This window comes from Eucalyptus grandis, chromosome 3 (genome assembly GCF_016545825.1).
Source record: "Eucalyptus grandis isolate ANBG69807.140 chromosome 3, ASM1654582v1, whole genome shotgun sequence".
Taxonomy (NCBI): Eukaryota; Viridiplantae; Streptophyta; class Magnoliopsida; order Myrtales; family Myrtaceae; genus Eucalyptus; species Eucalyptus grandis.
In genome coordinates this window covers 26,700,027-26,716,560 of record NC_052614.1, presented here as the reverse complement: position 1 = coordinate 26,716,560, position 16,534 = coordinate 26,700,027, and the positions used below count along the sequence as shown (strand labels likewise).

Below are 16,534 nucleotides of genomic sequence, written 5' to 3'. Positions count from 1 at the left end.
ACATCTTCAGCAGGGCGATGGACTAATTTTGAAGCTTTCTAGGCTTTTGTAGTTTTGAATTAAGTTTGTCTTCGGTTGATTATATTCAGGAAGCACTGAGAGGTATCATCAAGTTCTAATTCATTTAAAGGTTTAAGTTTTGCTGGGTTTGAGAAGTGCTTTCTTCTGTGGGGCTGAGTTCATGATTGTTTAAAACTAGATGAGCAGCAGCTTCATGGATTCTAGGCAGTACTGAAACTTTGAAGATTTATAGGCTTTTTGTAGTTTTGATTTAAGTTTGTCTTTAGTTGATTATCTTTGGGGAGCAGTGAGATAATTATCGTCAAGTTATAATTCTTCTGCAGGTTGAAGTTTTGCCAGGTTTGAGAAGTGGTGATCTATTGAGTTCTTCTGTGGGGCCAGTTGATGATTGTTCAAAATTGGACAAGCAGTCACTTAGTGGATTCTAGGCAGTCATTGATTCGAATGAGGTTTGTTCTTCACTTCTGCTTTTTTCTGGGTTATGGTGAGATCATTGGGGCCTAGTACTCTTTCCTTTGATGCAAACCTCTTGTGGTTCGATGTGGACTTCATTCAATCTGTGATGGTTCTTTCTAGCTCCATTATCTTTATTTCATTTAATAAGATCTTCTTTCTTTAGAGATTCTATTGGGGAAGATGAATAATCATTGACTATCCTCCATTTTAGGGATCATTTGTGAGTCTGGAAAGCTTGAGGTCGACTAAGTTCTGGCTTTCTCTTCATTCTTGTAGTGCATGCTGCAATCACAAAATTGATTATTGGTGAATCATGCAGATATTGATTGCTGGTGAATCATGGAGATATTGCATGCTATTCGTCTTGCTTTCGCCCCCCCACCCCCAAATGCTAGCTTCAGATAATACCTAGGGCTTTCATTCTATATGATTGATGTATTTTCTTTTGGTACAAAACCTTTGGTGGAACTTTTTCGATTATCAGGTGATTTCTATGCTTTAGGTGGTTGTTGAAGAGTTGTTGTGGACGTTATTAGTGTTTACGCTACTTCTTTGATCTGATTGATGGATTGATCCGTCCTTCTGTTGATTTACAAGTTGTTTTTGGATTTTTATAAACTAGTGGATTGGTACTATCTTTTTTTCTCATGGAGCAATCTCTTTGATTGAGGATGTTGTTTAAGGAATGGTACATATGATGAGATTGGTCAGTTATTACTCAGAATAACTGAGCTTTTCTTGTGTTCGACAGTCTCTTCACATCTATCATTATCTTTGGTTGGGCTGGTGGATGGGCATTGTCCTTGATCATCTTCAGGACTGGGTGAAGAACTGAAATTTTGATAAATTCCTGCTGTGTAGGCACTTGGTGTTTTGCCAAATTTTAGAAGTGATGATCTGTCAACTTTTGTGTGTTGTTGGTTTTGATGAATATCGGTGTCTGGGCTTTGTTGGAAATTGGATAAGCTTCCACTTCTTGGATTTTTGGTTCTTTTGATGTCCTCACTCTCCATGTATATTTATATGGATCAGTCCCTAATCAATTGATATTTTGGCCATGCTTTAATGATAGGGTGTGCAAGAACTAGCGAGGTTTGAGGTCCTCACTCTTTCCTTTGAAGCAAACCTCTTCTGGTTCAATGTGGACTGTCTTCAATCTGTGATGGTTCTTTCTAGCTCCATAATCTTTATTTCATTTAACAAGATCTTATTTCATTTGAGATTTTATTGGCTTTTCTTGTATTTGGAAGATGAGTAATCATTGACTATCCTCCATTGTAGGGATTGCTAGCGAGTCTGGAAAAGCTGGAGGTCCATTAAGTTCTGGCTTGTTTCTTCTCTTGATTCTTTTAATGCATGCTGCAATCCCAAGATCAATTGCTGGTAAATCATGCAGATATTGCATGTTATTTGTCTTGCTTTTTTTTTTGGCCCCCCGAATACTAGCTCACACAATACACAGGGATTGCATTCACATGATTGATGTGCTTTCTTTTGGTGCAGAACCTTTGGTGTACTTTTTCATTTATCAAGTGATTCCTATTCTGTTGTTTAACGAGCTGTTTCTAGATTGTTATTATCCAGTGGATTGGCAGTAGCTTATTTTCTCACTGAGTGATCTCTTTGATTGAGGATGTTGTCTAAAAAAAAGTACATATAATGAGGTTGGTCAATTATTACTTAGAATAGCTGAGCTTTTCTCGAGTTCAACATTCTCTTCACATCTATTTTTGGTTGGGTTGGTGGATGGGCAAGTGTCCTTGATCATCTTCGTGGATCGGGTGAAGAACTGAAATTTGGATAAACTCCCGCTGCATAGGTGTTTTGCTAAATCTTGGAGGTGATGATCTATCGCCTTTTCTCGTGTGGTGAGTTGATGAATTGCGTTGTCTGGGCTTTGTTGGAAATTGGATAAGCTCCCACTTCTTGATTTTGGTTCTTTTGATGTCCTCACTCTCCATGTGTATATATATGGATTAATCCCTAATCAATTGATATGTTGGCCATGCTTTAATGATAGGGTGTGCGAGAAGTAGGTTGACTATGATGCAAACCTCTTCTGGTTGCAGAAACCCCCTTGCGGAGATCCTTGAGGGTTTCACCTAGCCTCTATGGGATGATGCCTGTGGTTATCGTAATTATCTTGTTTATGCTCAGTGATTGATGGACCGATTGGCCTTTGCGTTATTGTTTTTACCAGCTTATTCTGGATTCTTGTCGTTTGGTGAATTGGTTTTGTGGTTTATCTCCTCGTGGATTATATCTCTTTCGTCTGAGGATGGTCTCCTCCTTCAATCCTTAATTGCTCCATGGACCAACTTTCTTTACAATTGTTTTACAAGCTGCTTCTGGATTTTGTTATTTGGTGAATTGGCGGTGGCTTTTTTCCCTTTGGAGTGAATTTGCTTGTTTGAGGATGTCAAGGATGATGAATTCTATGACATTGGTCAGTTTGTTTCATAAAACACGGATGTTCAGGCTTTTTGGAGGACTAACGATCCTTTTGCTGTCTCTAGGACTTTGCCATGCTGTGGCCATCGTTAAGGCTTGCGCTCCTCTGCTTGATTGATTGATTTGTCATTTATTGATCTTTCTAAGTTTAATTGTATTATGAGCTGATTTTGATATTCACTATTTCGTGAATTGGCAAAGGGCTTGTTTCTTCTTGGAGCGATCATTTTGTCCGAGGATGTTGTAGGGCAATAAAAAAGAATGCAACCGATCGGTTGGTTACCTCAAATATGAGATGTGGGCTTTTTGGAGAACTAATGATCAATCTTGCACCGTTTGTGATTAAGCCGATGATCCGTAAGTCTCGTTGTCGACAAATGATGGACTGAAATTTTGAAAAACTTTTAGGCTTCTTTTTACCAATTGATAATTTTCGGATTTTGACATCTCGGTGATCCGTTGAGTTTTTTCGTGGGGTTGAGTTGATAATTGTTTGAAATTGGATGATCTCTTGCTTCTCTCGATTTTAGGCAGTTATTGGTCATAGTTTGGTCGACGCATTGCTTTACCTCGTCAATTTCGAGATGGTGTGTCCGTGATCGTGATGGCTCTTTCTTGCTGCGTAAGAATTGATTGATAGGACAAGCTCTTCCGTCGTGGTTCTTTCTTGTCCGGGAAAGGTCCACACAATTTCTAGCTCGTTCCTCTTCATTCTTATCTGTGTGCCACAATCTCTAATCAAATCTCTAGTAAATCATGGAGATATCATATTAAGATTCATGCGTCATGCTCTTCTTCCCTATCGTGGAAACGGCTCCCGGCATTACCTAGTTTGCTTCACCTTCCCTTTCACACGACTTCTGTGTTTTCTTTTTGTACAGAACAAGAGTCAATTTTGTGTTCTTTCCGTGCAAGAGGTTGTTTGAGAATGTCTAAAAAATTGTAGGGTTTCTTTGGTCATTGGGACTGTGAAGGCTTATTGCTAATGGAATCAGTTTTACTTCAGGGCATACTGGTAGTATCTTTTTTTGAAGTGACGTACTTCAGTTATCTATCATGATTTGCATTCTTAATCTTCCTTATTTTGTTTCTGTTTCTTAACAGATGGTGGTAGCTAATACCAGTAATTGTTTTGGCATATTAGAGCCTACTTTCTCTTTGGGATTGGATTGGAAACGTTTCATTTGTATGTCATACCTTTTTCTTTGATTGAACTATCCTGCATGTTATGTTCATCCATTTTACTAACTTTTAGGGGAATGATTTGAGTTAGCAAGCTTTTGCTTTTTGCTTCTCCCGGGGATTTTTGGTATAAATGGTTTATTTTGGGTGCAGTTCAAGTACCTTTCTTTGATGATGTCCTGCTCTCTATCTTCTCCTACGGATTTTAATGGATAAAAATTACTACAATTGAGGCTTGTTTCCAAGGCTAAGTCTAGTTGTTGCTTAGCTTGGTCATTTGGGGCTTTTACTTTTTCTTCTTTTGGAGGTATTTTTGGTGTAAATGGTTAATTTTGGGAGCCGGTTCACAAAGTCCCTTTCTTCGATGATGTTGTCCTCTAATCGTTTTCTGTGAACTTCACTAGATAAAACTACAATTGAGTCCTTTTTCAAGGCTAAGTCTAGTTGTTGCTTTCCTTGGTGACTTGGTGGCACACATTGATGGCAGTTTGACTTATTGGATGCGTCTACCTTGTGAGATGGAAATTGATTGCCGATATTCAGTAATATCATGGTAGATTATTTGTTTCTACTTTGAATTGGTTTGGTGCAGTCCGTAGAAGTGTTCTTATCAGGATTCTCTTTATATTGAAGTTCCAGTTGATATAAATTTGGCTGACAAATTAGTTTTATATTGCTTGTGTGTTGAAAAGTTCTTTGGGCCATGAGCTTGCACAATTCCTCTACATGGATTCTTCTCTAATTTTCTCCAAAACTCCTATTCTATTATCTTTGTCTTCTGAGGAAGTTGGCTCTATTTTGTGCCTTCAAAACTATATCTGCAAGGATGCTCGTGGGCATGCATAGAGTGTATGGATCGGATGTTTTGGCCAACTTTTACAAGCTTGCTCTTTGAATGAGATGGTGCACTGGACGGGTTGCTTCAGGTAGGGTTCATGTGTTGTATGAGCTATACTTGATGTTGAACTCGAGAAGAAAAACTAATTGGTCCGTGGACTTCACAAAGAAATTGAGCCTTCCTGCAACATATATATTGTATAGGCCCCGAAAGGAGATGGAAGGCTGTAATCTCTGGATAAAATTTTGCTTACAAACGAAGCATCTAGCATTAGTGAGTATATAAACTAGCGGATTACCTGATGGAGCTTGTATAATTCTGCTTGTATTTTTGGACATTTGGGTCCATTTTCAGTTGCTCACTTTGTTGAGCAAATTGTGCAACTTTGTATCATAGCACAAGTAAGTTGTGATTGGCAAAAAATCAAGCATGAATTTTGCAGATAGCACTTGTTATCATTTTGTTCATTTGTTGTTTTGAGCTAAACCTGATGTTTAACTTATGAAGAAAAACTAACCGGGTTGAAGACCTTGTGAAGAAATTGAGCCTTTTCAGGATATATCGTATAGGCCTTGAAAGGAGAAGGAAGGCTGTGATCTTTGGATAAAATTTTACTTACGAAGCATCTAGCGTTAGCCGCATATGAGCTAGTGGAATACCTTATGGAGCTTGTATAATTCTGCTTGTATTTTTGGACTTTTGGACATATTTGTCTATTGTCAGTTGCTCACTTTGTCGAGCAAATTGTGCAACTTTGTATCATAGCATAAATAAGTTATGGCTGGAAAATAATCAAGAATGATTGTGCAGATAGCACTTGTTATCATTGTGGTCGGTGTGATTTGTCGACTCTTGGAAGTTATTGATCGATTGATCTATTGATCTTTGCATTGTTGTTTTACCAGCTTATTCTGGATTTTTGTTATTCGGTGAATTCACATTGGCTTCTTTCCTCTTGGATCATATCTCTTGATGTCTGAGGATGTCGTTATGGGTGTTCGGTTTAGCTTTTCCTATGATCCTTAATTGATCCACCCATCCATCGATCTTTCCGTTTTTATTATCACGAGTGGCTTCGGATTTTGTTATTTGGTGAATTCACAAAGTGGCTTCTTCCCTTGGAGCGAAACCGTTTGTTTGAGGATGTCAAGAACGACACCGGGCCGGTTTGTTTCATAAAACTAGGTGTTTGGGCTTTTTAGAGGACCGATGATCTTTTGCTGTCTTTTTTTGGTTGAGATGATGAAAGTACTCTTTCGGGCGATAGGCTGTAATTTACTGGTTTTGATTGAAATTTGTTCTTCGGTCTTTTTATCTTTGGGACTTGATTGTCTTCTAGTCTTGATCCCCTCACGGGTTGGAGTCTTGCCGATTCGACGGGGGTGCTTTGGTGCGAGCTGATGATTGTCCTAGGGTGGATAAGCTCTATTGTCTCTCAAGGCGTTATTGGTTTGAATGAAATTTGTTCTCCAGTCCCATAATTTTCCGATTGATGTGAAAACCGATTCTCATTCCTTTGGAGGGGTGGAGTTTGGCCAACATATGATCGTGATGGTTCTTTCTTTGCAGGGGTGTACGTGCCACAACAAATCACTATCCAATCCAAATCCACTTGCCCGTGTCCCCTTCCTAGAAATATCCCTCCATTGTGTCCTTATCCTTCGTCTCATCTTGCGTGCCTATGATTGTGCATGCATTCCTTTCTCGTTGACAGCCTCTGTGAAGAACTCGAGGAGGAGACATCATACCCAAAATGCTCTTGATCCTTCTTTTCTTTTTGTTTCTTGATTAATTGTTAACTTGGCCTGATTTGCATGCTAATTTTCTGAAGGTTATTCTCGCCTCTCTCGGGAATCTCGCCATGTGGTGCATATCGTTGGGTTTGCACTCCTCTCGACTGGTGATTGTTTCATCATCTATCGATCTTTCCGTTTAATCGTATTATGAGCTGATTCTCGGTATTCACTATTCCGTGAATTGGCAAAGTGGCTTCTTCCTTCCCGGGAGTGATCATGTTCTTCGAGGACCATGAGCACAATGCTACTGGTCAGCTTGGTTACATAGAACAAGACATTGGGGCTTTTAGAGGACCAATGATCTAATCTTGCACTGTTCGGTTGAGCTGATGATGTAGGAGTTTTTGTCTTTAGGATGAGCGATGGACTAACATTTTGACAGCTGGTGATCTGCTGCGTTCTCTGTGGGGCTGAGTTGATAATTATTTGATATTGGACGAGCTTCCATTTCTTGGATTTTAGGCAATTATTGGATTGAATGGAACTTGTCCTTCACTTATGCTATTTTCTAGTTAATGCCAAAGATCAGATCTAGTTCTCTTCCTTCCGAAGATCAGTGTTTAGTCGGGGCAATACTTCACATGGCCAAGTTCCATATGGAGTCTCTATGATCAGGGATATTGTTCCTTGCCGCTTAAGCATCAATTCCTAACTTTTCTTCCACTTCCGTCTTCTTCTAGTTCAGGTGGAAGGTTGAGATGTTGTCTTTCCTTTGCAAGTCGAGTTTGGTCAAAGGCAATAGTTTACCTCATCGAGTTCAATATGGAGTGTCTTGGATCGTAATGGTTCTTTCTCTTTGCATAAGCATCAATTTAAAGGACAAGCTGTTCTTTCAGAGTTCTTTCTTGTCTCGGAAAGGTCCACACAAGTTAAGCTTGTCTCCTTTCACTTATCTCGTGTTCTGCGATCACTAAGTGGATCTCTAATAAATCATGGAGATAGCATATGTAAGATGTATACGTAATGTAAGGAACTGTAAATGTGATTGGTTTGGTCAATTGTTGCATAGAATGAAGCATTCGAGCTTTTCTTGGGACTGACAATTCATTGGTAGTATATTATTGGGTTGGTGGAACTAGGGTAGTGGGTGTTGAACTAAAACTTCTAATAATTTCCTGCATGGACACTAACGTTTGGTTTTTAAAATTCATTCTTTCATTAATTATCTTTGGTTAGTAGCAAGAATCAAGATGATAATCGTCTATTCCTAATTGCTTTAGGTTGAGGGTTTGCTGAATTTGAGAAGTGCTGATCCTTTGCCTTTTTGTAAGGCTGAGAGGATGAATTGTGCAGACCAGGTTTTGTTTGAAATGGGATAAGCTTTTATTTATTGCATTCTGACTGTAAATGGTTCCATTAGTGTTAGCAGCAAGGAAATCATCATTAAATTCTCTTTCTTTTATGGTCAGAAATTGGCTAAAGCAAAGACCTTTTCCTTAATGGAATTATTCTGCATCTTATTTATCATTTTTTCATTTTCAACTTACTTTGTTGCACACTCACTTGGAAATACGTTTCTTGCATATGCATTTATGTTGACTTGGTGTGTATGTCTCGCTTGAAGTTTGTGTCTATGTTAAATTGGTTTATTTGAAGAATTTCTCTCAGGTTTACTTTGTGTAAAATTGGATGATTTCTTGCTCCTCGGGTTTTACTTCTTGGAGCGATCATTTTGTCCGAGGATGTTGTAGGGCAATAAAAAGAATGCAACTGATCAGTTGGTTACCTCAAATATGAGATGTGGGCTTTTTGGAGAACTAATGATCAATCTTGCACTGTTTGTGATTAAGCTGATGATCCAGAAGTCTCTGTTGTCAGGACAAATGATGGACTGAAATTTTGACAACCTTCTAGGCTTCTTTTACTAGTTGATAGTTTTACTGGATTTTGACAACTGGTGATCTTTTGAGTTCTCTGTGGGGCTGAGTTGATAATTGTCTGAAATTGGATGATTTCTTGCTCCTCGGGTTTTAGGCAGTTATTGGTTTGAATGAAACTTGACCCTTACTTCTGTTATTTTCTAGTTAAACCGAAAGATCAGATCTAGTTCTCTTCCCTTCGCAGATCAGAGTTTGGTGGAGGCAATACTTTATGTGGCCAAGTTCGATATGGAGTGTTTGGTATCAGTGATGTTCTTTGTTGGTGCATACGCATCCATTCCTAATTTGTCTTCCACTCCACTTCGTTACCTTCTAGTTAAGGTGGAACGATCAGGTGTTCTCTTTCCTTCGCAGGTCAGAGTTTGGTTGAGGCAATACTTTACCTCATCAATTTCAATATGGAGTGCCTGTGATCAGTGATGGTTCTTTCTTGCTGCACAAGCATCAATTAATAGGACAAGCTCTTCTTTCAGAGTTCTTTTTTTCTGGAAAGGTCCACAAGAGTTCTATCTTGTTTCTCTTCATTCTTATCTTTGTGCTATGATCACTAATTGGATCTCTCTAAATCATGGAGATAGCATGTGTTACAGCTTATACAATATGGTCTGTTTTCTAATCGGAAGTGGCACCAGGCCTTACCTTGCTTGGCTCGCTTTCCTTCTTACACAACTTGTGTGTTTTCTATTGGTCTAGAACAAGAGGTCATTTTGTGTTCTTTCCGTATGAGAGGTTGTCTGAGTTGGTTGGACTCCATCAATGGCCATATAAATGTCTACATTGTAGGTTTTCTTTGCTTATTGGGACTTGAAGGCTTACCGCCGATTAATTGGTTTTACTTCAGTGCATCGGTTGCATCTTATTTGAAATGATGTGCTTCAGATATCTATTATGATACGTGTTCTTAATCTTTCTTAGTTTTTTTATTTTTATAATCTCTTGACGATTGATGAGCTGATTACTTTCTCGGTCTAATTTCGAAGCATCTGGTTTGTTCCAGAGCTTAATTTCTTTGTTCCATTTGCCTCCTTGGGACTTTGCCATGGTCGTGGACATCATTAGGGTCAACTGTCCTCCTTAACCATGTATCCATTTATTGGTTGGTCATTCTATTTAGTTTTCTTAGGAGCAGATCCTGGATCCGTTGTTTAATGCATCGGAAGTGACTTCTTCTCTCGTTGGACTGATCTCTACTTCGAGGACTTCATGTAAGGAACGGTAAATATGATGAGTATGGTCAATTGTTGCATGGAATAAAATGTTTGAGCTATTTTTTGGGACTGACGATTCCTTTGTGGTGTAATGTTCGTTGATGGACTGGGAGTACTTGGGTGATGAACTGCAACTTTTAATAATTTCCTGCATGGACACTTATGTTTCTTTTTCAAATTTCATTCTTTCATTCATTATCTTTGGGCAGTGGCAAGAATCGAGATGATAATCGTCTAGTTCTAATTGCTTTAGGTTGAAGGTTTGATGACCTTGAGAAGTGCTGATCCTTTGCCGTATTTTGCAAGGCTAAGAGGATGAATTGTGGAGACCAGGTTTTGTTTGAGATTGTATAAGCTCTCATTTATTGGATTCTTGACAGTAAATGACTATTGACTCTACTTTTTTTTTTTTTTTGCTTTTTATTAAGGCGGGATGATTGCCGTTCAGCTTCTCTTTCTATAATAGGTTATCAAGAGGTTAACGCTAAAGACTTTTTCCTTGATGGAACTATTCTTCATGTTATTTGTTACTCTTTTTCCTTTCAATGTACTAGGTCGCACGTTCACTTGGCAATAGATTTCTTGCATATGCATCTGTTTTGGCTTGGTGTGTATGTCTGCTTGAATTTTGTGTCAATATGTTAAATCGGTTTTCTTACGCTGAGTTGTTATTTTGGCAGTACTTATTTCCTTGTTTTTCTATGTTATTTGGAACTTACAGGATAGGTTCTTTTCCAAAAAAATATTCTTTTTTTTCACTGCAGTAACATTTATCTCTTGCCAAAACTTTACTAATTGTTTTTCACTCAAAGTTTGTTTTGAATTCTGTCTCAATGATCGACAGCTTCATTTACCCATGGAAGGCCCTAAATTTTCATCCCTAGGCATGTAAAACCTAGAAAAGAGACATGCTAGATATCCCAGTCATTCACTAGTTTGGTGTACACTATCTGTATACAAAATAAACCATTTCTCATGATAAAAGAGGGTCTTTTTGAATTGGAGAAGCAACAAATCATATGTAACAATTAATGCTTTTGCATAGCATGTTTTCTATTTGGTTCTGTATTGCTCTTTACGAACTTCGATTTGGAAATTGACTAGTCATATAGCAAGTGAGCATTTATGCAAGTGCATTGACAAACCGGATTGGCAGCGGAAACTGCCCCCATATTTGCTCTTTATTTGTGCTTATTGTTTTTTTTTCTGGATCTGCTTGGTTATTAATGCAGGTGAAACACATCAGAGCCAAGTATGGTGATTACTTTGGCATTAGTGTTGCTGGCTATCCAGGTTCTTTAATCTGCTGCACTTAATTCTTACCTTAAAAGCCTGCATATTTCCCGTTGCAGGATAGGTCTTCTCTCGCTTTCCTGGTTCTGCTCACCCCCCACCTTTGTCTCCCCATGGCTTCTGCTGCCCGGCCTACGATTCCTCTGGTTACTGGAATTATTTGGTTTACAGCCTCGTGCTCAGTCAATCTTTCCTTGATTGTTTTGCCAGCTTATTCTGAATTTTTGTTAGTTGGTGAATTGGTAGTGTGGCTTCTTTCCTCTTGAATCATATCTCTATCGTCTGAGGATGTTGCTATGGGAAGTGCTTAATTTATCTCCTCCTCCAATCCTTTATCGATCCATTGACTGACTTTCCATACAATCCACGAGCTGCTTCTGGATTTTGTTATTTGGTGAATTTGCAGTGGCTTCTTTCCCCTTGGAGCGAACTTTTTGTCTGAGGATGTCAAGGACAATGAATACAATGACACCGGTCAGTGTGTTCCATAAAACTAGGTGTCTGGACTTTTTGAAGGACCGATGATCCTTTTGCTGTTTTTTTAGGGTTGAGATGATGATCTAGTGTTTGGTCACATCTAAGACCGGGCAATAGACTGAAAATTACTGGTGTTGATGGACATTGGTTCTTCAGTTTTTTTATCTCTGGGAGATGTTTATCTTCTCGTCATGATTCTCTCACAGGTTGGAGTCTTGCTAGACTTGACAAGTGGTGATCTGCTGCGAGCTGATTGCTTGAAATTGGATAAGCTCTATGGTCTCACGAGGCAATTATCCGTTTGAATGAAATTTGTTCTTTCAGTCCCATAATTTTCCGATTAATGTGAAAGCTGATTCTCATTCCTTTGAATTCAGTGTTTGGTTGATGTTTAATCTTTAATGGTTGTTTCTTTGCGAGGTGTATGCGCCACGACAGATTACCATCCAATCCAATTCCACTTTTCTTTTGATTGAAGTTCGAAAGCGGGTGTCTCATTCCTGGTCCCTCCCTCATGTCCTCATCCATCAGTCTCATTGTGCATCTATGATTGTGCATCCGTTCCTCTCTCGTTGACAGCCCTCGCGGTACGTTTCAGACGAGACACCGTTCGAACGCACTTTTTGATCATTTTTCCTTTCTTTCTTTCTCTTGATTGATTGTAAAAATTGGTCTGATTTGGTTTATGCTATGTTATTTTCGAGGGTCGCGCCTTGCCTCTCGGGACTCTCCCTCCTCTGATCATTGATTGATCTTATCAAGTTCAATTGTATAATGAGCTGATTCCGGTACGCTATTCCATGAATTGGCAGTGTTTTATTTCTTCTTGAAGTGATCATTTTGTATGAGGATGTTGTCTGAGGACAATGAGTACAATGCAACTGGTCAGTTGGTCACATCGAATATGACAGTTGGGCTTTTTGGAGGACTAATAATCTATCTTGCACTGTTTGGTTGATCTAGAAGCCTTTGTCTTCAGGACAAATGATGGATTGAAATTATGGCAACCTTCTAAACTTCTTTTACAGCTTGAAAATTTTACTCGGTTTGACAGCTGGTGATCTGTTGTGTCTTCTGTGGGGCTGAGTTGATAATTGTTTGAAATTAGATGCACTGCTGCTCCTTGGATTTAGGCAGTTATTGGTTTGAAAGCAATTTTTCCTTTACGTCTGTTATTTGTAGTTAATTGGAAAGGTCAGATCTACTCTCTTTCCTTTGCAGATCAAGATTTTGGTCGAGGCAATACTCTACCTGGCCAATGCAGTGTCTACCATCAGTGATGTTCTTTCTTGCTACAGAAGCATCAATTTCTAAATTGTCTTCCACTTCTCATTTATGTATTTCTTTTTTGGCCAAAAATGAGATGATTAAATTTATCATAGCAAAAGCATACTTCTCAGAAACAAAATAATAAAACTACACACACACACTGACTGACTGATGGTATGAGTATACTGTTTGAGCAATTAAATCAAGAATATCATATATGTCACTATATGCACAATTATAACTCAAAGTTGTAATTTTAAAGTTGAAAAAACATTGAAGAATGCTCTTAAAGCATTTATCAAATAATAAATGAAGAGGGAGTGGCATCTTTCCCCTCACCGTGAAACTGTTTGTCTGTGGATGTCAAGGACGATCAATACGATGACATTGGTCAGTTTGACTCATAGAACACGGATGTTTAGATTTTTGGGAGGACTGATGATCCGTTGTTTTCTTATTTTTGGTTTAGATGATGTACTAGTAGTCTTTAATCACATCTTAGACCAGATGACAGGATGAAATTTACTGGTCTTGTTTGGAATTTATTCTTCGTTTTTTTTTTTTTTTTTTGTTAAATCTTTGGGAGTTGATTATCTTCTAGTCCTGATTCTTTCGCAGGTTGGAGTCTTGCCAGACTTGACAAGTGGTGATCTTGCACGAGTTGACGATCATCTGAAATTGGATAAGCTCTATCATTTCTCAAGGCATTTATTGGTTTAAATGGAATTTGTTCTCCAGTCCCATAATTTTCTGATTAATGCAAAAACTGATTCTCATTAGTTGGGAGGTCGTTGTTTGGTTGGTGTATGATCTGTGGTGGTTCTTTCTTTGCAAGGTGTACATGTCCCAACAGATCACTATCCAATCCAGATCCACATCTTATTTTTATTAAATTTCAAAGGCCGGTGTCTCCTTCCTAGAAATGTCCCTCCCTCGTGTCCTCATCCTTCCATCTCATCTCGTGTCTATGATTGTGCATGTGTTCCTCTCTCAGTTTGTCAGCCTCTGCGAAGTACTCTTCAGAGGAGACATCATTCCCAAGGCAGGCTCTTCATCCTCTTCTTTCTTTTTCTCTTCATCGATTGTTAAATTGGTCTGATTCCATTTATGCTATGTTATTTTCCGAAGGTCACGCCTTGCCTCTCCGGGACTCTGCCATGTTGTCGACATGATTAGGTTTTGCGCTCCTTCGATTGGTGATTGATTTGTCATTGATTGATAACTCCAAGTTCAGTTGTATTTTGAGATGATTCTGGTATTCATTGAATTGGCAGTGGCTTCTTCCTTCTTGGAGAAATCCTTTTGGTTGAGGATGTTGTCTGAGGACAACAAATACAGCGCAACAAATCATTTGGTTACATACAATACGACATTTGAGCTTTTTGGGTTGGTGATCTAGAAGCCTTTGTCTTAACACAAATGATGGGCTGAAATTTGACAACCTTCTAGGTTTGCATTACAGCTTGAAAGCTTTACTGGATTTGACAGCTGGTGATCTGTTGCGTTTTCGTGGGGCTGAGTTGATAATTGTTTGAAATTGGATGAGCTTTTGCTTCTCGATTTTGGGCAGTCATTGGTTTGAATGAATCTTGTCCCTTCCATTATTTCTTAGTTAATCTGAAAGCTCATATCTATTTCTCTTCCCTTTGCAGATCAGAGTTTGGTCAGGGCAATACCTTACGTAGCGAAGTTCGATATGGAGTGTCTACGATCAATGATGTTCTTTCTTGCGACATGAGCATCAATTTCTAATTTGTCTTCTGCTACAGTTATCATGTAGTTGAAGTTCTCTTTCCTTCGCAGGTCATAATTTGGTCAAGGCTATACTTTACCTCGTCAATTTCGACTTGGAGTGTCGATCGTTGATGGCTCTTTCTTGCCGCATAAGCATCAATTCATAGGACAAGCTCCTCGTCGAGTTCTTTCTTGTCTGGAAAGGTCCACACAAGTTCTAGCTCGTTTTTCTTCATTCTTATCTGTATGCTACAATCACTAATTGGATCACTGGTAAATCATGGAAATATCATATGTAAGATGTTTGCATCATGCTCATCTTCCCTATCATGAAACTGGCTCCAAGCATTACCTGGTTTGCTTCCCCTTTGTTTTCGCACGATTTTTTGTGTTTTCTTTTGGTACAAAACAAAAGGTCATTTTGTGCTCTTTCCGTGCCAGAGGTTATTTGAGTTGTTGGACTCAGTCAATGGCCATATAAATGTCAAATTTGTATGTTTTCTTTGGTTATTGTGACTTTGAAGGTTTATTGCTGACAGAATCGTTTTTACTTAAGGGCATACTGCTAGTTTCTTATTTTGAAATGATGTACATCAGATATATCACAATTTGCATTCTTAATCTTTCTTGTTTTGTTTCTATTTCTTAATTAATGATGGTAGCCGATACCACTCGTTCTCTTGGCAGGTTAGAGCCTACTTTCTCTTCGGGTTTGGATTGGAAACTTTTGATTTGTATGTCTTACCTTTTTCTTTGATGGAACTATCCCGCATGTTATTTATCATGGACTTTTTCGGGTTCAACGTATGTTGTCACACATTCATTGGGAAGTACGTCTCGTGCATATGCATTTGTTTTGACGTGGAGTGTATGTTTGCTTGAATATTGTCTCAATAGGTGTTAAATTTTGTTTATCTGAAGAATTTTTTGTCAGGTTTCCTGTGTTAATATTTGATGAGATTGATGTTGTCTGGATGGTAATTTCCTATTCTGAGATGTTATTTTCATGCGACCTATTGCCTCTTTTTTCTATATGTTATCTGGAACTTGCAGGACATGTTCTTTTCCAAAAAATATTTATTTTTCACACTGTTTTTTTGCGGTAACATTGATCTTTGGTCAAAACTTTCCCTCAAGTATAGTATGTAATGTTTCACTTGTGTAGTGATGTTGTTGGATGGTTTTCAATAGAGTCTCCGTGGTCAGTGATGTGTTCTTCCTTTCTGCATAATCATCAATTCCTAATTTTTCTTCCACTTCCGTTATTTTCATGTTAAGGAGAAATAATCGATGTTCTCTTTCCTTTGCAGGTCGAGTTTGGTCGGGGCAATAGTTTGCCTCATCAAGTTCAATATGGAGTGTCTTGGATCAGTAATCATTCTTTCTTTTTGCATAAGCATCATCAATTCATTGGACAAGCTGTTCTTTCAGAGTTCTTTCTTTTTGCATAAGCTCATTTCCTTCCCTTATCTGTGTGCTCGATCACTAATTGGGTCTCCAAGTAAATTGTGGAGATAGCATATGTAAGATGTATACGTCATGCTCTTCTTCCCTATCATTCGACTGGCTCCAGGAACTGCCTTCCTAGCTCAACCTTTCTGTTTGCATGACTTTTGTGTTTTCTTTTAGTTTAGAACAAACAAGAGGTTTTTTTCTGCTCTTTACATGTGAGAGGCTGTTTGAGTTGGTTGGACTCTGTCAATGGCCATTGGTTGTCAGGACTGAATGCTTACTGCTGACGGAATTGCTTCTACTTGGTGCATACTGGTATCTTCTTATTTGGAATGGCATACTTCAGATATCTATTAAGATTCACATTCTTAATCTTCTCATTTGGGGCTTTTACTTTTTCTTCTTTTGGAGGTATTTTTGGTGTAAATGGTTAATTTTGGGAGCCAGTTCACAAAGTCTCTTTCTTCGATGATGTTG

The 16,534-nt window shown here is 38.5% G+C and overlaps 1 long non-coding RNA gene across 1 annotated transcript; it reads left to right on the top strand.

The window, feature by feature from the left end:
- Positions 1-13,991: 13,991 nt before the first annotated feature.
- LOC120291275 lies at positions 13,992-14,728 on the top strand. The gene is made up of 4 exons (XR_005549226.1): positions 13,992-14,047; positions 14,146-14,320; positions 14,524-14,590; positions 14,675-14,728. It is a non-coding gene; the product is annotated as an uncharacterized LOC120291275 (long non-coding RNA).
- The last annotated feature ends 1,806 nt before the right edge of the window (positions 14,729-16,534 follow it).